We start from the raw sequence: 24,978 nt of genomic DNA on the forward strand, positions 1-24,978 counted from the left end.
TGGGGTGAGAAACCACCCCTGCCTCACCTGAGTGGCCCCGTGGCCCCGCCTACCTGGATACCCGTCCAGGTGCTGCGGGACGCACCCTCCACCCAGGTGCGGGATATCTGGAGCCCAGAGGACCCGCAGCGTCCCCGCCCGCCCTGGTCCCCGGCCTCGGGGCACCGCCACACCTTCCCGGGACCCACAAGGGTTAAGGCAGCGGAGAGCAGAGGTTTGGGCTGACGTCGCTCTGGCTGAAGGTGGTTTCCCTGGGATGAGGATGGGAGAGCCCGGCGGCGAGCTGAAACCCGAGCTGCCGCTCAGCCGGAGCTTGGGGAGGTCCCTGGAAGAGCCGCCAGCCCGCGGGCCTCCCGCGTCCCTCCTCTAGCTCCCCCGCAGTCGCTGGGCTCGGCACCACCGCGGGAAAGATGGAGCTGGACCGGTGGACGCAGCTGGGGCTCACGTTCCTGCAGCTCCTTCTCATCTCGTCTTTGCCAAGAGGTACTGTCACCCATAGGGTCCAGGACGCCTCGAGAAGGGGACATTTCCCTCTAGGGGGCTGACCCAGAGCAGGACCGGGAGTCTGGGCGGGGGACTTTCTCTGGTGATAATCTCGGGGCTTTACTGGTGACCCCGGAGGGTCTGTTGCCTTCGCTTAGTAGGGGATACAGTTTTGTCATCCGTAATTGTGAGACTGGACTGCCTCAGGAAGGGGGACGAGCTCCACTATGATCTGCTCAATTTTAGTTTATCTGCTTTAAAACATGAAATTACCTTGGGGAATCAATTCAGAGTGAGTTGCAAGCTTTGATTTGCAAAAGCAAAGTTTCCCCTGGAAAGAGCTCCCGCAGAGGTGAGCTGGAAAGAGAGGGGAATAAAGAGCAGGGCTTGCCTGGGTGTTCCTCCTAGTGAATCTTGCTTAATGCTGTCTTACAACAATGTATCTGAACAGAATTCCAACACAAGAGATTTCTTCATCCAGCATAGACACACTTTCTGATAAGAAAGAGAAAGAAGAGAAAGAAAGCTGGGGTTAAAAGTGAAAGCTGTTTCTGGGATGTTTGTTTTGAAGGAATTTTGGTTTCTTTGTTTTTCACATGCCATTTTTCTGAGCCACAATTCCCAGGTCAAATGGGCTTCCAGGACAAGTGAGGCTGGGACATGACTCAGAGCTCCTGGAAGCCTGTTGACCTAGCAAAGGACAAAAGCCAGGGAGTGGAGGATCTTCTAATGGCTTGCTGCCAGGCAGGGAAGCAGGGGCTTCTTAGGAGCCTCTATCCTTATATGGCTCCAGGGATGAGGTGTCACATCAGGTGAGACTTATGAGGTAAAGGCTTGAGATGTACAGACGTGACAAAATAGGGCAGCTTTGTGCAGGAGCAGGTATTGTGAACCTGGCTGCCTGTTCCCTGTGCTCCATCTCTGCAGGTGGTCCAAGTAACAAACAGAATAAATGGGGTGGTGAGGATGCTGAGTGCTATGGTCTGCGATAGGGAGGGGACACAGCCTAAGATACATCCCTCATCATCAACAAAAAACCTCTCCCCCACTTGGGCTGATCCTTTTCATTTACTTGGAGCCTGCCTGCCCCCAGGTAAATCTTCCTTAGTGATGTATCATCAAAATGGTGAGAGTGTTTCATTTGAATTTTACCTCCAAACTATCTGGAGCAGCCCAAAGACTAATGAAGGACAGAGGAGTTCTTCAGCAGTTGCTGATAACCCATAAGCCTAAACACTTGACCAGGGATAAGTTGAGGACTCCTCCCTCCTCGATCTCCAAACTTCCAGGCTGTGGTAGCCTTCTTTAGACCAACTCCAGAGGACCCTGGTTCTTGTCTGAGTGCCAGGGCTTGGTGGATGAGATTGCTCATTAACAAACAAACAAACAAATAAAATAAAACAAACAAAACAAAGCTCAGCTGCCCACTGATCTGAAAAACCCACTTCTTACCGACCTGAGAATCTCTTTTACCTTTTGCTATGGAAAAGCATTGGGGAGGGTGTGTGATTTGTTGTCAGCCAATCTGTTGATGGAACTGGAGAGCTGTTCCATGTGTTTAACAAGGGTATTTCAGTTGTTCACATTTGGAGGGAAGGCAGAGGAATAGAGTGGAGAAGGAAAATATTTCTTCATGTAGTGAACGAGTCCACTCCCTGTTGGAATTTTGAATCTGGCCCCTGACAAGAAAAGCTTGGAAGCGTGTTTGTTCTAATTCCTTTGCTGAAAAGAATGTTGGATAAAACGTAAACATCCACTGGGATGGAATGGGTGATTGTTGTTGCTCATGAGCATGTGATACATGTTGGAGGATGAGCATCCAGACACTGGGCCAAGTGATAAACCTAACATAAACAGCATGTGAGAAGGGAAACCCAACTCCAGTGACTTCACCAACAGCAGGAGCTCTGCCAGAGTGACTCTGCCTAAGAGGAAAACCTCATTTAAAATATGGGTCTCTTGGGAAATGAAACCTTAATATGGATAACTTCACAAGTGTTACTTCCAACAGACGTTAGCTTGTGGGGAATGAACACAAACGTCAGTGGGGGAGATAATTTGAAGCGCAGATATTCAGTGGGTAGGAGCAGCCCGCTGAGAAGGGGAATGTGGAGAGGAAGCTAGGGAGAAGGAGTGGTAAGAAAAAATGAGATTTTTTTTTTATAATGGGATGTGTTAGCACATTCCAGGGTCAGAGCTAGGAAAACTGAGGAAGAGGGTGTTCATCCCAATATACTCTGAAAGTTTCTGGCACCTCAAAAGGAAAATAATTTTGTGGTGGGATCATGGATTTTTGGAGCTGAGAGTGACTTTAGTGGTCAGTTTAGTTTGGGTCCTTTGTTTTCAAAAGACAAGGAGACTGGACATCTAGCTGACATCTAGTGACATTTATGATCCAAAGGCTTTAGTGCATTAATTATGAGATTTCCCCACTTGATAAAGTAGGTATTATTGCCATCCCTGCTTTACAGATGAAGTTCAAAGAGGTTCTGTGATTGGTTCCAGGATACACATGCATGATTCTTCAAAAAAGTTAAACCTAGAATTGCCATTTGATCTAATGATTCCACTTCTGGGCATATACACAAAAGAATTGAAAGCAGAGACTTGAACAGGTATTTGTAAACTTATGGTCCTAGTATATTACTCCCCAAAGTCAAAAGATGGAAACAACCCAATGTTGGTCGGTGGATAAATAAAATGTGCTATAGGCATAGAATAAGATATCATTCATGTTTAACAATGAAAGAAACTTTGATACATGGTATAACATGGCTGAACCTTGAGAATAATATACTATATGAAAGAAACCAGACACAAAAAAAGACAAACATCACGTGATTACATTTATGTGAGGCACCTAGAATAGTCAAATTCATAGAGACAGTGGGATGGGAGTTGTCAGGAGCAGTGGAGAAGAAGGAACAGATGTTATTGTACAGAATTTCAGATGTAAAAATTCTAGAGATAGATATGGGTGATTGTTGTACAATTGTGTAAATGTATTTTTAAAAAATTTATTTTAGTTGGGTGTAAGACCTTCGTTTCATTTATTTATTTTTATGTAGAGCTGAGGACTGAACCCAGTGCCTTACATAGGCCAGGCAAGCACTCTACCCACTGAGCTACAACCTCAGCCCCTGTGTGAATGTATTTAAGGCTACTAAACTATGTATATAAACTATGTATATAAACATAGTTGGAAAGATGGTTTTATGTTATATACATGTTGCCACAATAAAAAAAAAAATTAAAGTCTACGTAAGCAGATTAGGGGAGCCTATGGTGAACCCCATTGTCCAATGTCTGAGCCCAAGTTTGCCCGTTAGCTGACTGACTTACACTCACACATTTAGCATGTGGGTAGATGGTGCTTATGCACATCTAACCTTGACAAAGTTCCAGGACACACAGGAAGAGGGGAAAAGCCCTTGCTAGCTCCCGTTGCTCTGTCTTGGCTGACTGTGGCAAAGAGGAATGTTTCAGAGCTGAGAACTGCAAACTGGCAAGCTTCAGGTCACATGGCCTGCAGAAGTATTTAGCAGGACACGGTGCTTGGAAATGTGTGAACCTGAATGCCTTGAGGGAGTTTGGGTCCTCTCTATGGCCTAACACTCATCTGCTAGTCTCCACTGGCATTTAAGTTTATGACCTCCATTTCTGAGAGGGATGGGGAGGAAGGCCACATGCTGAATGGGGACATCATGCAAGTTGAATAAAACTGCTTAGGAATAATTGACCAACAGGACTTTTAAAAGCATCTTCTACAGGAGATTTTTATAAGACTGGAATATATTTGAACTTGTGTGTTTCGTGAAATGTAATCTCAGCTCTCTCTGTGACCTCCTATTCAATGCTTTATTCTCATGTATGACTACCAGTGTGACCTTTTGGTGGAAACTGAGGACAAAGCTGGTGCTATTACTGGGCTTCATAAACTGTGAGTCAAGCACTTTTGGACATGGAAGCCCAGAAGCAAAGGTGACTTTGAGCATGTAAGTCCTTTGGAAATAGCCAGAAGTCCTGGGGAGGTCTTTGGAATGTCACTGGCACAGACTATGGGTTTGATTTAATCTTCCCTACATCTAAGTTGCACTGAGGAGTTAGAACTGGCTGAGATAATAATGTCTGAGAGACCTAATGATTGGCCTTGAGTTAGAAAATGATTTCCACCTGCCTCAATGAGGGTGAACAATCCTGATACAGTAGAACACTTCTCCCCTGATCCAAACTCTAGAAATGGCAGTTGATTTGAGGCCTGTGCACATTGGGGAAATTGTCATTTCCATGATAAATGAGGGAAGGTGTGCACCTCCCTTGTCCTCTAAGGGAGAGGGGTGAGCAAAGGAACTGTCACCCTCACCATAGGGATGTTTGAAAGTCACAAGCCCTTCCCTCCTCATTTTAATTTAAAGAGGAGAGAAATACTGTGTTTATACTTTCCAGTTCCTGAATTCCAGGGCAGAGGACCCAGAAGCCAGCTGGAACATTGAATGCTACCAGATCGGTGGCAGAACGTCTACCAGATTCCAAGCCTGGTCTATGTTTAAGGAAATCTGTTTGTCAGCCTTCACAAGATGTAGGCCAAAACCATACATTTAGAACAGAGAGAAAGAAGTAAAAAAATGCAGGACAGATCAGGTTTCATAACTGTGAACAAAATGACTCAAAGAAGGCAGGGGATTAGGAGTTGGCTGGAGATGGTCCACTCTCTGAGGAACTGAGACTTTCTGCCTTCTCCCAGGTTTATTTCTTATATTTTTTTATGTTACAATTACCTGTGTGGCACAGACTCAGTGCCCGTGTGGGTTGAGAGGGACGTAGGTAGGGGTCACACATCAAATTCTTCACATCCATGATACAAATTCCAAGGGTGGAAGCACACCTTAATGATCTAATCCCAAGACTGGTCACACAGATAGTTAGTTGATGGAGTTTGTGATAAGTGCCAAGCATTCTTCTATATGCCTTACATGCATTTACTTGATCCTTACAACAGATCCAGGAGGTAAGTACTGTTATCATGAGCTCCAGGTCACACACAAGAGAACTTAGGTAAAGGTTCAGTACTTATCAGGTCACATGTCAGCTGTTTGTGTATTAAGTCCAGGCAGCCCGACTCCATAAGACATGTCCTGACACCCTGCACAATATTGCTACAGTAAGTGGCTGGACCAATTGTGGCAGATATGCTGGCTGTATTTTGGCTAAATATGACCCCAGTGTAGGGAGAGAAGTTTGATTATCCCTTGGACTTTCCAGGTGCTCAGATTGGCCTATATAAGCTTATGTGTGCCATTATGGGGGGGAGGGTGCTGGTTGATGCTCAGAAGGAACAGAAACAGTAGCCATGGTGGGGCCATATGAATCTTAACAGGAGACATTTGCTTGAGGAAACCAAGATGCTAAGCAGACCCTGAATCCAACCAGTTTCTGGGATAACCGTCCAGTATCATGCATCTCACTCTGATTAAACTCTGGACATGGAAAGTTCTTTGTTCCATGGTCAACTTTTATAATTCAAGTCACGCATCCGTTTCCATAGAAACAGAATTAAGGATGAGACATATTTGAAGTCTGGCCATGACACTACGTATCACTGCTCCTTTATGGATTTGTTCTGTCAAGTTCATCAATGTGTGCACTTTTAAGCCATGGGATTGCGGGGAACAGGTCCGGAATGAATAAGAGAAAACTATCCCCTTCCTTCTTTTTTTGGCATATTGATGGATATTGCAGAGAACAGACTCGATCTCCCTTCATTAGTACTAGGATGGGTTTTAACCAATTCATTTCAACCTTGAATGAGGACCTACTATCTGCAGATACCAATGACCTGGGTCTTATATCAAGTAGGTAAGATCAGTGCCACCCTTGGATGAGTGGTGAGTGAAGATGCCTCTTTTTGCCACCCTTTGGTTTCTGGAGTTGGCTCAATGCCTCAGCTCCTGCAGGCTTGGAGTTGTGATCACCGCCACTCTGAGATTCTGGCTGTCTCAGTGTTGAGTTAGTGGTTTGGCAGCCTGCATCTGGGTAAGTAGCAGTCTGGTCAGTTGTTTTGGTGATTGGAAAACCAGGACTGCTGCTGTCAGAACACAGTGAGGAACACATACTGGCAAGTTGAGCTCATGGGGAGATTGCAATTTTCCTCATAAGCTGAAATTACATTTGGTTTAAAATAAATCCCAGCCATTTTAGCACCAAAACTCTGAATGGTGGGGTGCGTGCGTGTGGGGGGGGATGTTGACTGCATTTACTTCAGATCAAATGAATTGTTTGGGGACTCTGACAAACTAAACTGTCAAATGTTTTCAAACCCAGTTCCCCTTTCATGTACTTGAAAGGATTCCATTGAAAGTTATCAATAAACCCCAGCATCGTGGGATCACTCCTCAGGAGTTGACAGCGATGGTGGAGAACACCTGAAGTGATTTAGGATAAATTTTCTGAGCTGAACTTTTAGTTGGAAACATCTGCTCCCGTGTTTCCCAACTTGGTCGTTGCTCACCTGGATGCTCCTGGCTCACCTGGATGCCCTCAGAAGGAAAGACACTGCTGGTGATCAAAAGGCTTGGTCTGTTTTTCTGCCACTAGGGGGTGAACTGCTTGCTTCCAAATGGTGTTCAGCCTCCTTTATGGCAAGCCTGGCTCCTGGGAAATCCAGTGGTAGGACAGAGTGGGTAGGTCCTGAGTCCTTGTGGAAATTTGCTACAAACTGCAGTAAACAAAAATATCCAGGGGCTGGGGATGTGGCTCAAGTGGTAACGCGCTCGCCTGGCATGCACAGGGCACTGGGTTCAATCCTCAGCACCACATAAAAATAAAATAAAGATGTTATGTCCACCGAAAACTAAAAATATAAATATAAAAAAAATCTCTCTCTCTCTAAAAAAAAAAATCCAGCAATAATGAACCCCAAGGTCTGCTCACTCTGCATACTTGAGACTGAAAAGCCACAGCAAGAGAGGATGCTCACACGTCTCAGTCTTCGTCACAGGTAGCCTTCATCTTGGCTTCACATGCCTCCCAAGTCCATGTCCAGGTATCTACGCAGCAGTATTTACCAAGCACCTGTCAGGTGCTCAGCTTGTTTCCAGGGACTGCACTGCCTTGGTGAAAAGAAGACAAAGTCCTTTTCCTTAAGCGCTTGCAATAAATTGAGAGAATTTAAGGCCCAGCCTGGCATCTCCCTCCCAAAGTGGGCCTTGGGGATTGCTAATCCTGGGAGATTTTAATCAAAAACAAACAGAAAACAGGATATAATGATGAAATAAGTCTGGGAGATGTGGAGATTGACTATACACAACGCATATATAGATCTGCAAAGTTCTGCAACAAAGAAAGCTGTAATTAGCATTTTACAAAGATATTTGATCACAGAGTCTTTCTTTTTCTTTTCTTTCTTACTTTCTTTTTTCTTTTCTTTTCTTTTTTTTTTGACATAAGACTGTACTATCCAATGGAATTAGTGCTCCATGGAACAAGGTTTTACAAACTCTGGTCTCTTTCTCTTAAAGCATTGAAGAATACCTCACAAAGACACAGGACTGGGTAAGAAGGGCATTTGGGAATCTGTAAAACATGAGCTTCTCTTCAGATGTTTGCTGAGAGATGGGCCGGAAGTCTGCTGTCCTTGTCATTCAGTATGTGCTAATATGTTGGAAAGACCATAGAATCGATGGCTTATCCCTGTTGCTGTGCGTGTGCAAGTCCTCGCCAGAATTGACCTGCATGTGTCATTGAGAAGACTCTTTTCGGGGCTGGGGATGTGGCTCACGCGGTAGCGCGCTGGCCTGGCATGCGTGCGGCCCAGGTTCGATCCTCAGCATCACAAACAAACAAAGATGTTGTGTCAGCCGAAAACTAAGAAATAAATGTTAAAATGTTAAAATTCTCTCTCTCTCTCTCTCCTTCTCTCTCTCTCTCTCTCACTGTCTCTTAAAAAAAAAGAGAAGACTCATTTCCTGTATTCAAGTTGCTTAAAGTAACACGATTGGCCTGGGACCATTGGGCAGATGAGGTTGTGACTGATAAAGTGTGCTCATGGTGACATGGCCATTCTAAGGCAAGAGCTGTGTATTGACTTCCACTTAGATGTATCCTCCCTTCAAAAATGAGAATATTTGATCCTCCTTCTAATCTCTGGGGACACTGAGTCCAAGGTCCCTTTATCACCAATTAGCCCCCTCCCCCTACACACAGAGGCTTGACTCTAATCTCTTGTTATTTATTCTGTCAGTTCTGGTGTATCTCAGTCACCATGACCCTGATTTGCCCAACCTAGAAATGGTCTGTATCTCATAGAGGTGTGCATGAGTTTAAGTCGAGGGCTGGGGATGCAGCTCCGTGGCAGTCTGCTTGTCTAGCATGCATGAGGCCCTGGGTTAAATTCCTAGTGCTGCCAAAAAAAAAAGGTGTTTAGTGAGCCCCTGTTTGCTCTCTCTGGGACCCACTTTCTTCCTGCCTTTACTTATATCATTCCATTGTCATGCATCACAGTTTCTCTCTTGGCCATCACATTTGGCCTGCCTTGTCTCTCTGCCCAGTCTTATTTCAGATAGAATGAGTACAGTGACTGTGGGTGAGGAATAAAACCAGCAGTTTCTATGAAGGACGTTCTGACTACGTAGAATATGGGAACCTAAGATCGTCTCTGCAAAGATTCAGCCCTACTTTCCCTATGTGTGGGATCTGTCTTGGATGTGATCTCTTGGTATGGATGTAATTGTGTTTACATGTGCAGGAGAATACAGGTGCAGATGTGAACTTGTACATATTGTGCAGATGTATGAATGTGTGTGTGGACAGGGTATAGAGTACTGGGACAGGCCAGGGTTTGAATCCTACCTGTCTTTTATGGAGAGTTTTCTCGGAGGCAAATTGATTGACCTCTCTAATGTAGCCTTATCACATTCCAATCTGGAGGCTGAGTCGATTCGTGTTTATATCACAGGTTTATTGAAGGCACTAAATGAGGCAATTTATTTAAAATACTTAGCTTGATAGAAAGGGAGTATTCAGGAAATTAAAGTCTCCTACTCTCCTTCCTTCTTCTGTTTTTTCCTACGAGCACGTTTCACGAGGAATTTGAGCAGCAGCAGTACCAGGAGTTTCATATACAGGAGAATGGACTTGATCTTGAGGCTTACTTCATCAGTCTAGGATCCCATCCTATGACAACCCTCAATATTCACCTTGTGTTTATCCCTCAAGGCTTGGTCCCTTCCCTTGGTTACATCATTCATCTGCCTTCCAGCCTTAGAGGAAATGCTTTCCACATGCTGTGTTTGAGATGGGGCCGCTGGCAGGCTTTTGCAGTCTCCTGTGGGACAGTGGAGGTGGTTCTGGGACAGTGAAGTTGCCGCCTGAACACTGAGGCCCCCTTAAAAGTCTGCAGAGGAGATGTTGTTAATGATGGTGCACTTGTGCTTCAAGGGTGGAGCCAGCAGAAATCTCTGTGAAAGGAAGTTCCCCTTCATCCTGACCTAGCCTGCAGAGCTGGGGGAGGTAATAGTGGGGAAGACTTGCCTGACCTAAGATGCCACCAGTCCAGGGTTTAGGGACCTAACGGACATACCATTGTGAGTGCATAGCCCTTGCTGAGCATTCCTTCACTCTTGACATCTGTTGTGGCCAGCTGCCTTCAGGAGAAGGAGAATCTGGTTTCTGCTTGGCAGAATCTGGATGTGAAAGCAGTGCAAACTCTGGAAGCTCTTGGCAGAAGTTGTCCCTGGTAGACTCAGGCCCCAGTGAAGCCCTGATGTACTCTGACTCAGAGGACATTCGAGTGTGGAAGACTGGGAACATGTGGGATGATCTGCAGACTGCCTGGGCCTGAGAACATCTAGGTTGGGTGTTTAATGTTAAGAGTGGTCTTATTTTTAGTGTAACCATTCTTTGTTTGGTGCAATGTTTGCTGGGTTCTCTTGTCACGTACGTGGAGATGCATTATTCAATTACTTTTTCAGCAGCTAGTGCTGGTAAAAATAAGATCTATTAAGTTCATGTTCTCATATTTGAAATAACTCACAAACAGCTGTTCTTCAAGGATTTTCAGTGCCACAGCTGTCAAAGAAAATAGCCACTGGGGGTTCCTCCATGACACTAGAGTTTGAGTTTTGTTCCCCTTGGCTACTGATGTGGTGTGTGTCTATTTCTGAAGAGAAGCAGCAGGAGGTGAGGTATGTCCTATTAAATGGTGTCAGAAGAGGAAGTGCTAAGGTTTGAGCCCCCTTCCCCAAATATATGTGTTGGAAACTTAACCCCCACATGCACAGTCAGGTGGCAGTGGGACTTTGGAAGGTCATTGGCTCTGCCCTCATGAATGTATTGATCTATTCATGGATTAATAGATTGATGGGTTATGGAGAGAGCAGCTTTGTTTTAAAGGTGAGTTCTCTTTGGCACTCTTATTCTGTCCTGCCTCGTGATGCCCTCCACCACGTCATGCAGCAAGAAGGCCCAGATACTGAGCAGATGCCAAAATCTTGCTCTTGAACTTCCCAGCCTTTAGAACCAGGAGCTCCATAAGTATCCATTCTTTATAAATTACCTGGTCTCAGGTATTTTGTTATAGCAACAGTAAACAGACTAAGATAGGATGGATTAAAGAAAAGAAATTAGAACCCCAAAGAACAAATGGGAAGAAGCCAGAATTTCACCATAGAAACACAAACAGCCTATCTGAAAATTCTCTGGATGTGTGGGCCACTGAGGACACATTATTTATTGCTCATCCCATTTTTTATTTTTTTTTTAGCCATCTGCATCTTAGCCAAAGATGTGATTTAAAAGAAAAAAAAATCTGATGAGAATAATGGTCTCTGCTGAAAATAATGCCTGACAAATAGGAGTCTTTCTTCCAAAGACCTTTTTGGTTATTGTCATATTCAAATGCAGCAGCATCAATGATCTCATCACTGTGTCTCCTTCCTCTTGAGGCTTTGGGGAAATACCATGTCAAGGTGTCTTGTCTATGGTTCTCTGGAAGCATCAGAGAGGGACGGATTCCAATGTGGGTCCAGAGTAGAGCCTAGAAGGTCAGAGTACCTTTCAGAGCCGCCAAGAAGGCAGCGAGTTATTAAGTGGGAAGGGAGAACCAATGCAAAGCCCAGCTTCCCAGGGCCTGGAGGGCGGCTGGCTTAACCTGCAGGACAGGACTGTGCTCCTCAAAGGAGGATGCTTGCTTAGAAGGCAGAGACTTAGCCTCCAGCTGCAGGGATTCTAAGTGAATAGGCTCATTAACAAGCATCTCAGGTGGTTTCCATGCAGATGGTGATCTAGAGGAGAACATGGGCTTCTGATGCACACAGTGTCAGCTCTACCCCTTACTGCGCAAATCGATCAAGATACTTGACCTTTCTGTGCCTCAGTTTCTTCAACTACAGAATGCACATTCCTAATGCCATTGTGAATTAAAACGACACCACCACCACCACCACCACGTTGGAACGTATGGGAAACACTTGGCTGGGTGCCAGCTCAGAGCAAGCTCCCAGGGTGTTTATAGATGTTAGTTGCCAATTAGAATTACCAATGATATCCCTGAGAACAAGGCCAGGATGATGGTTAATGCTCTGATTGTGGAAACAGATGGCCTCAATTTGAATCCTGTCTCTACACTTTACTACCTGTGCAGTCTTGGGCATATTTCTTACCTCTCTGTACCTCAGTTTCCTCATCTATAAAATAGAGGCAGGTATTGTCCCTATACTATCGGATTATTGTAAGCTCTTGGGTTCCATGGAGAAGTGCAACTCTAGAGGAGTACCATCAGTGCCCACATTTCCCAGAGGAGGAAACCGAGACAAAGAAATTCAGTGGCTCATCCAAAGTCACATGGTCACTGCTAGAGCCAGGGTTCAAATTCAGGGAATCTGATGCTCAAATATTTTTATTTCATGGGTGCCACTTTCTTCTTACAAGTTGGAAGTGTGAACTCTGGTACATGATACAAGTGCCCTTCCTTGCATTGGTAAGAACAAGGCTTTTGCCCCAGTAAGAGCTGGGTTCTGATCTTTCTTCTTTTACCTGAAAGCTGTGTGACCTGGATTTATTTGTTTTACTCTGTTTCCTCATTAATTAAATGAAGAAAATAATAACCCACTTCCAACTGGTTGTGAGGATCCAATGAGCTGGACACCAATACGGTTAGGACTCAGAGACGGCCCTTGGAGACGGAGGTGGGATCAGGGAGCAGAGGCGCGTGATGCAGAGTCACCCCGCGCAGTGTGCTTGGTAAAGGAGGAAGGAGAAAGGAAGTCACAAATCTATTTCTTTTCCCCTCGCCATCCTCTTTGTACAGGATGTTTAACACCAGATATTTAAGGAATCCAATGACAGTCCTGGTGTCTAAAGTGGGGTGACAAGGTCTTTGCTTTCTAGTTGTCATTATTTTGCTAAAATAATAATTGGCAAGACTGAGATCACCCAGGGGTGAGAACCAGCCAGGCTGGGGCTGAGGGTCTCTTGGTGACAGGATGGCTCTCAAAGTCTCAGTGGGGAGGATGGAGGATGGGCCCCCAGTAAGCATGCCATCACCTCTGACTCAAGTCTTTTTGAGTGTGTCCTGGGCTTTGTGTGTTCATCAGTCCTTCGAGCTGGTGGTGAGACCCTCCAGCAGTGGGGACCACTGTGTGCTGTTGGACATCAATACAGTGAGTTCAGACGGCTCAGGAGGAGGGGTGGGGGGAGCAGGGATGAGTGAGGAGCTCCAGCTGCCTAATTATATATCCCTCTGATTCTTGCCTCTTTTTTTCTCTCCCTCTGGTCTCAGAAAACTTATAAAATGCAAGATAGTTTAAAAAAGAAAAAAATCCCTCAGTAGAAATTCTAATTAAATGAGGTTAAGTGGGAGGGCTGTGGGATTTTGGGTGGATTCAAAAGCAGAGTCTAACATCAAGGAAGAGGATCTGGTACATGATACAAGTGCCCTTCTTTGCCACCCTCAGGGGTGGTCTTGACTTGGGCCTTTGCTCTGGCAAGGGATGTTCCGATCAGGTATGGAAAAGGCTGCCCCTTGTTCTCATAGAGAATCCCGAGTCTTCCAGCTGGACATTACTGGTCATTGTGGCAGTATATTTCTTAATATATAATATTGAAGATCTTGGGCTTGGAGACCATGCTAAGGGGCACAGAGGCACCTCCTGCCCCTGCCTCGGTGAGCCCCCTGTTGGAGGCACTGTCCCTGCATCCTCTGAACAGTTGAAACAGACCAGGGCCAGAAAGCCTTGAAATGAACTGTCTGCATGTCCCCCGGGCAGTTCAACTGTGTGCAAAATAATGACAATGTCAGCAAAGTACATTCATCAAGTACATGAAACCCGTGCCCATTCGTTGGCATGTCTCCTTGACATGTCTCCTTGACTTGGTATTCTCATTAATAAGACTGGGCTAAGAGGTTAAGTGATTTACATTTTTTTCAAAGTGAATTCTGGAAGAACCAGGACTGGACTGATGTAACTAGATTCCCCATTCTGGATAGAGAGATATCAGGATGGCTGCTCCTGAGCATGGAAGTCAGGGCTTGGGTGAAGAAGCTTATGGTGCCCCAAATGCTCTCGATATTTTGATTACCCTTATTTTAAAAAAAAGTGGGAGAGGGGAGTTTAGGGGAGCCCTCACATGTACAGGGTAATTATGTAGCAATTTAGAATGACTGACTTTTGCCGGCACAATAGTGCACACCTGAAATCCCAGTGGCTCGGGAGGCTGAGACAGGAGGATCAGAAGTTCAAAGCCAGCCTCAGCAAAAGTGAGGTGCTAAGCAACTCCGTGAGACCCTGTTTCTAAATAAAATACAAAATAGGGCTGGGAATGTGGCCCAGTGGCTGAATGCCCCTGAGTTCAATCCCTGGTACCCACCCCTCTCTGCAAAAAAAAAAAAAAAAAAAAAAAAAGACTTTTGAAAACCTTTCCAATTCAAGAGAAAATAACCTATGATGAAAGTGAAGGGGAAAGAAAAGCTCAATTTCTAAAACAAAACATGTTACCAATTTTGAGAGGCTGGGAGACTCTGGGTTGACACATCCATTGATACTCACAGATAAATATTATGTCCACTGGAAACAGAAGACTTGAGGTTAGATGGCAAAATGCTATTTTTGTGAATACTTTTTATTTCTTTATTTATGCTTTTTTTCATTTTCCAAAGCTTTCACAAAAAACTCTTTTTTTAATTCTTTCTTCACCTCCTCCTCCTCCTCCTCCTCAAAAGTGCATTGCTTTGGTTGGGTAAGAGGCACAGGCAGAACGCAGAGGATTTCTAAGGCAGTGAATGTATTCTGTGTGATACTGTAACGGTGGACACATGCCACATATTTGTGTCCAATCCCACAGAATGTGCACCTCTGGGGTTGAAGCCTAATATCTGTGACCTTGGGGTGAAAACCCTGTGTGGCTCCAGGTTCATCAATGGTAACAACCACAGCACTGTGGAGGGGGCTGTTGGTAACAGAGGAGGTTGCCCATGGATGGGGACAGAGCGTATATTGGAAGTCTCTCTGCCTTCCACTTAATTTTGTTACAAACCTAAAATGGCTCTGCAAGTGAGGTCTTAGAGTGTTTGATAAAGATGAAATACATATTTTATTCAATGGAGAGGTTGGCAAGGAGTCGATCGTGCCCCACCCAGCACTCCCTCCGTAAGCTTGATTTTGCTACATGATCACAGCATGTGCTTCATGGCCCAGTGCCTCAGTTAATCCCAGGGTGAGGTTCATGGGCTTTTGTGTTTCATTTATGCTTGTATTACTGGAAGCCCTGACAGTAGAAGGCTCACCGGCAGATTTTGTGAGGCTGTTTTATTTTTAATTTTTAATTGATTTTTTTAAATACATGACAGCAGAATGCATTACAATTCTTGTTGCACATATACAGCACAATTTTTCATATCTGCTTGTATATAGAGTATGTTGACACCAATTCATGTTTTCATACATGTACTTTGGATAATGATGTCCATCACATTCCACCATCATTTCACCCCATACCCCTTCTTTTCCTCTCCCACCCCTCTGCCCTATCTAGAGTTTGTCTATTTCTCCCATGCTCCCCGTCCCTACCCCACTATGAATCAGCCTCCTTATATCAGAGAGAACATTCAGCAGTTGTTTTTTTTGTGATTGGCTAACTTCACTTAGCATTATCTTCTCCAACTCCATCCATTTGCCTGAAAATGCCATGATATTATTCTCTTTTATGGCTGAGTAATATTCCATTGTGTATATATGCCACATTTTCTTTATCCATTACTCTACTGAAGGGCATCTGGTTGGTCCCACAGTTTAGCTATTGTGAATTGTGCTGCTATAAGCATTGATGTGGCTGTGTCCCTGTAGTATGCTGTTTTTCAGTCTGTAAGGCTGTTTTTAAATGTGGAAAGCAAGGCAAGTTTACTCGGCTCCTGTGGCTGGCAGAACTGCAGGCTGGTCTAGCCTCTTCCCTGCTAGGAGCAAGCTTGTTCACCTCCCCATATCCCTGGTAATTCTGGGGACCACTTTTTTTTCCCCCTCAGAATTAATTCCCTCAAAAAGATTGGCATTTCTCTTTGCCTCCATTAAAAAAAAAAAAGTCCAGCTCTTTTCTACTTAGCTCTTTTCCTCACTGGTAAAGTGAAGGGGTCGGAGTGAATGCTTTTAATGGGGAAGAAAATGTATTACCAACCTCATTGGATCATTTTGAAGATGAAATTGCACAAAGAATACAAAGTACTTTCTGTACCGAAACATTAAAGTGCTTTAGCATACATTTCAGAAAACATTCCATAACTTTTACAGCTGTTGTTGTTTCTCTCCATCTTAGTTTCTGGAACTGGCCCTTAGCACCATATTGAAATTCCCTGAAATTTGTACAGCTGAAGCCAAATGGCCAACGTGCCTTTTCCACAAATGTACTTCTAATAAATGGAACACAGAAAATGATGGTCTGTTATGATAAGGCGACAAGACAGTGAATAGGATGTTATAACAGAGACCATGGGTTGGGGGTGTGCGGTGTGCATTCAGAAGAGAAGGCCAGGGAGGCTCTCTCTGAACAGGTATCATGTATGCTGAGGGCCCAACAGCTGGGACAGAGGCTGTGGCTAAGCAAATGCTTTTGCCTCAGGCAGGCAAAAGCTTGGTGGGTTGAGAAGCTGATAGAAAGTGGGAAACAGTGGCCAAGAGAAGGATGGAGCAGAGGGGAGGGAGCCGGCTCTCCAAACACACACACACACACACACACACACACACACACACACACAGTGCCACCTTATCCATTTTAAGTGTGTAATTCAGTAGCATTAATTATATTCACTCTGTTGTACAAACATCACACCTATTTCCAAAATGTTTCCATCACCCCAAATGGAAACTCTTTATTAAGCAATAATTCTCCCCTTCCTTCTAGCCCCCCAATCTAATACCCCTCTAATATATTTTGTCTCTTTGAATTTGCTTATTATAAATATTTCATATAAATAGAATCGGACAATATTTGGACTTTTGTGTGTGGCTTCTTTCGCTTGGCTGAATGGTTTCAAGGTTCTTCTGTGTTGCAGTGTGTACATACTGCATTCCCTTTTTGTGGCCGAATAATAGTCCATCGGCTACACATACCTTATTTTGTTTCTCCATTTGTTTCTTGGTGAACCATTGGGTTGTTTTTACCTTTTGACTGTTGTGAATAAATATCAGCATGCTAGTATATTTGAGTCCCTGTTTTCACTGTTTTAGATAAATATCTTGCAGTGGAATTGATGGATCATGTAGTGATTTAACTTTTAATGGAACCACTACATTGTTTTCCACAGCAATCAGATCATTGACATTTCTATCAGCAATATAGGAGAGTTTTAGTATCTCTATGTCTTTGCCAACACTTAATTTTTTTTTTTTTTTTTTTTTTTGGATTATAGCCATCGCAGTAAGTATTATCTCATTGTGGCACTGATTTGCATTTCCTAAATGACCTGTTAAGTTTGAACATCTTCTTCTGGGCTGGTTTACCCCTTGTATCTCTGTTCCAGCCACTTGTCCATTTTTAAATTGGTCTCTTTGTGGCTGAGTTGTAAGAGTTGTTTTTTGCAATGTTCTGAATGCTAAACTTATCATATAAATGATCTGCAAATATTTTCTCTCATTCTGTTGTCTGTCTTTTCACTTTCTCAGTAATGTCTTTGATGCTAAAGGGGTTTTAATTTTGATGAAGTTGAATTTATGTAATTTTTTGTTGTTGTTCTTGCTTTCTGTGTCATTTCCAAAAACCCATTGACACATCTAGACTCGTGGGAACTCACATCTGTGTTTTTATTCTGTTTTTCTCTCTTTTAAACATTCAGTTCTTGCTAGATTTTCGAGGTCATCCACTTTGGCAGGTAACAAAGCCTGTAAGCTCAGCTAGTAAGTCCCCTGTGACTACAGGGGACTCTCTGAGGTTGCTCATGGAATGGAGAGGGAAGCAAAATCTCAACAGTGACCAGGCTGTGGTGACCTGTGCCAATCTAAAGCCAGGGTGAGGGTCATTGCTGGTTCAATGATATTTGTCCAAAATGATGAAAGAAAGTAAATTTTTCATAAAACTAGATTCATCCAATTTAAGAAACTGTCCATCATCTGGGTGGTTCCTTTTCATGCTATTAGAATCTTCTTATGACCCGAGACTGAGGATTGATGGTGATAGTTTCTTAAAGTGGTTGCACTTGGCAGACTTAGGAGTGATCAACCTTGGGTCAGAATTCCAAGTTTAGGGGAGGGAAATAGAAAACTAAACTATGGAGTCAAGGGTTTAGAGGTCCCCACAGACACTAGGGTTTGTTTTTATGGGCCTGTGAAGCATCTCAGGGATCTCTGCCTGATCCTTCTGTGGAAGGCTTCACAGGACCTTGCCCACATTCACTATCTTCCCCAAATATCTGACCCCTTTCTGCTTTAATCATCATCTTTGTGCGAGGATGTTTTTTTAAAAATGGAGAGTGGGGAACAAAGCAAATCAAAGCTAGAAGGTTTTTGTCTGACTTCCTCTGCACAACCTCCAACTGATTCCTCTGAAAGATTTTTCCAGATGGTTTTCTTTTTTACTTAAGGTATATAAATATCAAAAAAGAAAATAAAAAACAAGAAAGGAAAAAAAATCCTACCCCAAAGAGAACATTGCTTTCTCACGGGAAAGAATGCTCAGTTGTACTCAGGGAATTGAATGAAGTTGGGTTAATGAGTTCACCCTTGTAAAACATTGAAATTCTCCCAAACATATTAATTAAGGTACTTTTGTCTTTTCTGTTGGTTTTAGCTTTGAAGATACTATAAACTTGGCATGCTGCAAAATGGAAGAGCCAAGTTTGGAAGCAATAACATAGTCTATACTTGGCCATCAGCCTTGCACTTGAACGGCCTCATCTACAAAGTAGTCTCCGAAATTTTTATGATGGCACCATGACTGCGCTGCATCCTATAGTTCTGCAGTTGAATGATTTCCCCTGGAGTTGTTCAGTGCACAATCTACGCAACTATGAAAATACTCCAACAAAAATAGAAACGAGGTGTAGCTCAGTGGGTAGAGAGCTTGCCCAGCATGCATGAGGCCCCGGGTTCCATCCCCAGCACTGGAAAATAGATAAATAAATAAAATGAACACAGACACCTAAGAAATGTGTATGTTTTTGTAAATTGCATGCATGTTCTACTGTCAATATATTTAGATTATATATTGCTGAACATGATTTTTTGAAATAAAAATTCTATAAAAATAACCAGGCATAGTGGCCCACACCTATAATCCCTGCAGATGGGGAGGCTGAGGCAGGAGGATCACAAGTTCAAAGCCAGCTTTAGCAACTCAGTGAGACTCTGTCTTTGAATAAAATACAAAAAAGGGATGGGGATGCGGCTCAGTGTTTGAGTCTCCCTGAGTAAAATCCCCAGTACCCTGTTCCCCCCCATTCTATCAAAATAGTTGATTAGCAGTTATAGCAAGTTTCCTCTGTGTTGAGTGCATGGCTCTGAAGATCCCTGGGGCAGGTGGTCTCACTTCCGAGACTCTGGCCCAGGAAGAATGCCACAGTCTTCTTGCACACAGCACACGGTGGCCTCCTGACAGCCGAGTGTTCCCACGTCTGTCCCTTCCTGCCTGGACCCACTGTCGCACGTTGGTTTTCCATTTCAGAATACACGGTCATCAACGAACCTGCCCTGGAGCAGAGTGGAATATCATGTGTTGCGAATGCTGCGAATCTGACCAGATCGAGTGCGTGTGCCCTGGGAAGAAGGAGGTCATGGGCTACACCATCCCCTGCTGCAGGAACGAGGAGAACGAATGTGACTCCTGCCTCATCCACCCAGGTGAGCGCCCAGCCACGAGCCCAGGCGGCCTTCGGGGTCCTGCAGGCAGCCCTCGGCCCTCGGTGGTGCCAGGATTATTAAAAAGGACACCAGTCAGCCCGTTCTCACTACGGGCAAGGGAGTAGAGGGGTTCATACTCTTCTCAGTGTTAACGTTGTGCATCTGTGAACGCAAGAGCAAGCATGAGGTTTCAGGAATTGCAATTAGCTTGGTCAGCCAGGAGAAACGGTGTGTGATGAGAGATGTGGAGAGAGGGAGAGAGACAGATAACAAGAGGAGAAAGCAATCTGAAGGAAAAATGGGGGACCAGATCCAGAAGGGTTTTGTAAGCCATGCTATGAATTTTAGGCTAAATCCTGAAGATATTTTGCTAGCTTTGGAGGTTTGTGTGTGTTGGGGGGAGGTAACCAGGGATTGAACCTGGGGTGCTTTACCACTGAATTACATGGCCCAAATAATAATAAGAAGAGAAGAGAACATTTTAAAAATTTTAAGATGGGTACTCACTAAGTTGTTGAGATTGGCCTCAAACTCATGATCCTCCTGACTCAGCCTCCTGAGTTGCTGGTATTATAGGCTTGCACCATGCTCCTGACCAGCATTGGAGATCTCTAAGAGAAGAGGTGGGATATGACTTGAGGCAGGAGAGAAATAAGAGGACCTTAATAAAAGTAAAAGTCCAATGGGTAGAGAGAGGCGGAGGGATTTGGGTCATTAGGAAGTGAGCTGACTACATCCTGGGTTGGCTGGGTAGAGAAGGAGAGAGGGGAAGGAAAGAGCAGAAGTCAAGGAGGACGGTCTTAGCTCTGAGTGGGACAGCTGGGAGGTGGTCCAGTCACAAGAGAGTGTCTTTGGATGGGATGGGACCTTCCCAGGCCCTTGTGTATGCCCCCCTGCCCATTTTTTGCCTTTACATAAAGCTGAACCTGACTTTTGTACCACCACTCTCCTGCCCCCACCATAGAGGGGACTGATATGTTCTTTTTGTTTGTTTGTTCTATTTAGATGTACATGACAGTAGAGTGTACTTTGACATATCTGTACATGGAGTATGACTTCCCATTCTTGTGGCAGTACGTGATGTGGAGTTTCACTGGTCGTGTATTCATATGTGAACATAAAAAAGTGACGTCGGATTCATTCTGCTGTCTTTCCTATTCCGTTCCCCTCCCTTCCCTTCATTCCCCTTGAATTTTTATTCCAAGGAACTTCTATTCCCCGCTCTTCTTATTGGCTGTTAGGATCCGCAGTATCAGAGAGAACATTTGGTCTTTGGTTTTTTTGGGGGATTGGCTTATTTTACTTAGCATGACCATCTCCAGTTCCATCCATTTATTGGCAAATGCCATAATTTTAGTTTTCTTTATGGCTGTGTGGTGTTCTTTTTATTGATTGTAGATTTGATAACTGCATTGTAGTTCTCAGCTGGGTAGGGGCCAAGGTGGACTGAACGTATAGTGCATAGTGTTTCTGATGTGATTGGAAACCTCATTGCGCATTTTCCTGATGCTTGAAAAGCAAGGAAGTATTGCTGCCTTATGCTTCTGACACCTCCTGCAGTTTCACCTTTCCCTGTTTAGGCCAGGTCAGAATAAGGACCTTGAGATTTTCTTTTCTATTTTTTTCTTTTTTTAAATTTTAGTTGTATATGGACACAATACCTTTATTTATTTTTATTTTTATGTGGTGCTGGGGATGGAACACAGTGCCTCATGCATGCTGCGCAAGCGCTCCACCACTGAGCCACACCTCGACTTGGACATTGAGATTTTCAAATGAGCTTTCCAAAGGCTGATGAATGCAAGGATACAAAAAAGGGGAGGGGCTTTGGGAATTTCTCTTATTTCTGCATTTCCACTTCTTTCAAAAACAGAGAATGATACCCATTTCTGCCAGGGACTTCGTTTCATGCAAAACCATGGAAGAAGAAAGAAAATGGGGCTCAAGTCTGCAAATGATCCTTCTGAGTCCTTTCTCCTTGGAAGAGAGTCATGCTGGGCTTTATTTTTTTTTCTTTTTTCTTTTTTAATTAATTTTTATTGTAGGTTGTTCAAAACATTACATAGTTCTTGATATATCATATTTCACACTTTGATTCAAGTGGGATATGAACTCCCATTTTTACCCCATATACAGATTGCAGAATCACTTCAGTTGCACAACCATTGATTTACATATTGCCATTCTGGGCTTTAAATTAGGAGTGACTTCACCATAACTTTTGTATATTTGTTTCCAGAAAAGAAATCCACTGCCCCAATTTCCTGATGGGTGAGTGTGGTTTGTAGGGAAATGGTTGAGTAAAGCCTTCCAATTTTCTTGAAAAATTTGAGAGTAAAGCCTGGGTCTCTCTACTAGGTGTCCTTGGCAGTGATATGGGAGTCTTTGAACAATTTTCAAAAGCCTTGTGGTTACTATTGGCTGACCACTAGCATGGACTCTGCTGTTACAAGATGACCTGAGGTCAGCCGTCTGATAGGCAAGAGAACCGCATAGATGGTGCAGCGGGGCTCCTGACCCATCAGGTAGGAGGCACCCAAATCTGCAACCTTGACGCTGGGACTGATCACTGGTTCTAACCAATGAAAGACTATCCAAATAAACCATTTGGTTACCCTGAAAGGAAAGGCAAGATGAAGAAGAAAGGCTGTCTTTTAAAACTAAATTATAGAAGAGTAAGTGTGAATGCCCTCGGCAGTCACCATTGATGAAAGGGGATTCTCTGTGTGTCATTAAGAAATTCTCCATTTTTATTTATATGTGCAATTGAATCATTGTCATTCAGTATCCATTTTAACCCAGGCACCTCCAGTCTTAGGACACTGGGCGCTCCCTCATGTCCTTCTATATGCTTCTGACATGACCACACTTGTGGGCTTCTTTGATTCTCCCAATACAAGGCATTGCAGACTTGTACATTTTCTTCCCAGGTCTGGAATTAGTCATTTCTTCAAGGAACTCTGACCCGAGACCACAGTCTGGAACCTCAGGAGTGTTTCTGATAATTGGATTGTCATTGTTAATAGGTGTTTTTTTTCCCCCAGTGGATGGAGCTAACAAATCTGGTTTTTTTTTAATATTTTTTAGTTGTTGATGGACCTTTTTTTTTTTTAATTTATCTGTGTGTGGTGCTGAGAATCGAACCCAGTGTGTCACGCATGCTAGGCAAGCACGTTACCACTGAGCCAGAACCCCAGCCCAGACAAATCTGTTTTTTAAAAAATGGATCTATGTGAGGGGCTGGAGTTGTGGTTCAGTGGCAGAGTGTTTATCCAGTACACGTGAAGCACTGAGTTTGATCCTCAGTGCCACATAAAAATAAAATAAAGATATTCTGTCCACCTAAAACTAGTAAATAAATAAATGAATGAATCTATGTGATATTCAAGATTATTAATGTCTTTAATTTTTTTCTCATTTTAAGTCTTATTTCTTATTGATACTAACCTAATTACTTATTGGCTTTATCTTATGACAATAGAATTGTGCAAAGTTAACAATAGCACTATTAATACTAACAATAGGATCACCGAATGAAGTTATGATTTCTTTATGGTTACTATTGACCTTAGACTATGTCCCATGAAGTATGTGCCATAAAAATACTACATTTAAAAATCTATGTTGGATTTGGGATTTATGCTTGGTGGTGCTTGCCTAGCATGTGCGAGGCCCTGCGTTCAATCTCTAGATGCCCTCCCAATCAAAATCAATTGATGTAGCTAGGCATGGTGGGGCGTGCCTGTAATCCCAGTTACTTGGGAGGCAGAAAAAAGACAATCACAAGTTTGAAGCCAGCCTGGACAACTTAGCAAGATCCTGTCCCATAAAATAAAAAAGGGGCTCAGGGTGTAGCTCAGTGGTAGAGCCTTAGTCTAGCATGCATGAAGCTGTCCTAGCTGTCCTGGATTCAATCTCTAGTATCACCACCTATTTGATGTATAGAGTGGCTTACTGTTTTCCATGTTTGAAAAAACATATATATATATATATATATATATATATATATATATATATATATATATATATATATATATTGTGTGTGTGTGTGTGTGTGTGTGTGTGTGTGTGTATATATATATCTTTCCCCATTTCACACAAAAGATATTTTACCATAAACAATGCTAACTTCCTTTTCTCATTAAAAACTAGAGATTACTCCATATCAATATAAAGCCATCTTCACTTTTCTTTTCTTTCTTTCTTTCTTTTTCTTTTTTTTTCACAGTTGCTATAACTGCATTATATGGGTGACCATCATTTATGAACTTTTGGGTTGTTCCTAAACTTTTGTTATTATAAGTTGTATATTCCCTTCTCCAAAACCCTTGGGACCAGAAGTATTCTTGATTTGTTTTGATTTTGTAATGCTTGGGTCTACATGATGAGATATCTTGAACATGATTTAAATTTGAACATGAAATTCATTTATGTTTTGTATACACCCTTTACCCAGCCTGAAGGTAATGTTACAAAATATTTTCAGTATGCCCGCATTTTGGCTGCTGCCTGTCACAGGAGGTCAGATGTGGAATTTTCTGCTTGTGGTGCCATGTCAAAGCATAAAACATTTTGGATTTTAGTGCAGTTTGGACCTCAGTTTTCAGATTAGGGATGGTCATTGTATGGGCAGTGAATACACTTTGCACACATCAGTTAGTATTATGTAAGTGCATCTTGGAGGTACACTTACCCCTCTGCTAGCAGTGGGTCCCTTGGGAGTGCATATGTCATTTTCCGGCCTTTGCCAAATAGTTTTCTGTACATTTGGCCTTTACTCCAGCAGTGTGTGAGGGTGCTGTTTTTTTTTTCTTCTTTTTTCAAAGCTTTACAACAAAATGTGTCGTTTTGGACTTTTGCCAGTCTCATAGGTGGAACACGGAATCCAGTGTGGCTTTAGTTGGCATTTCTACCATTATGGTAGACAGTGAGCATCTCTCTGCTGCTGGTGGTGGTGCAGGACCATAAAGGTTGAGGGACACCAATGTTAGGGTTGGCATTGTGACATCCAGCAGCATCTAGCAGCACCATGGTCCTCAGTGGGCCGATGTGGTTCTAGGATGGGCAGCCTGCAGCGGGTCCTGTGGCAATCTGTGTGCTACCTCCTGTCTTTGATCATGGCCTTGTTCATGTTAATCACTAGACTGGTTTTTGTGGCTTGTATCTTAAGGACCCTGAC

The 24,978-nt window shown here is 43.4% G+C and overlaps 1 pseudogene; it reads left to right on the forward strand.

Moving 5' to 3' along the window:
- Nucleotides 1–410: 410 nt before the first annotated feature.
- Nucleotides 411–24,978, forward strand: part of LOC143388216 (inactive serine protease PAMR1-like) — a 73,781-nt pseudogene continuing 49,213 nt past the window's right edge.

This window comes from Callospermophilus lateralis, unplaced genomic scaffold (assembly GCF_048772815.1).
Source record: "Callospermophilus lateralis isolate mCalLat2 unplaced genomic scaffold, mCalLat2.hap1 Scaffold_5641, whole genome shotgun sequence".
Lineage (NCBI taxonomy): Eukaryota > Metazoa > Chordata > Mammalia > Rodentia > Sciuridae > Callospermophilus > Callospermophilus lateralis.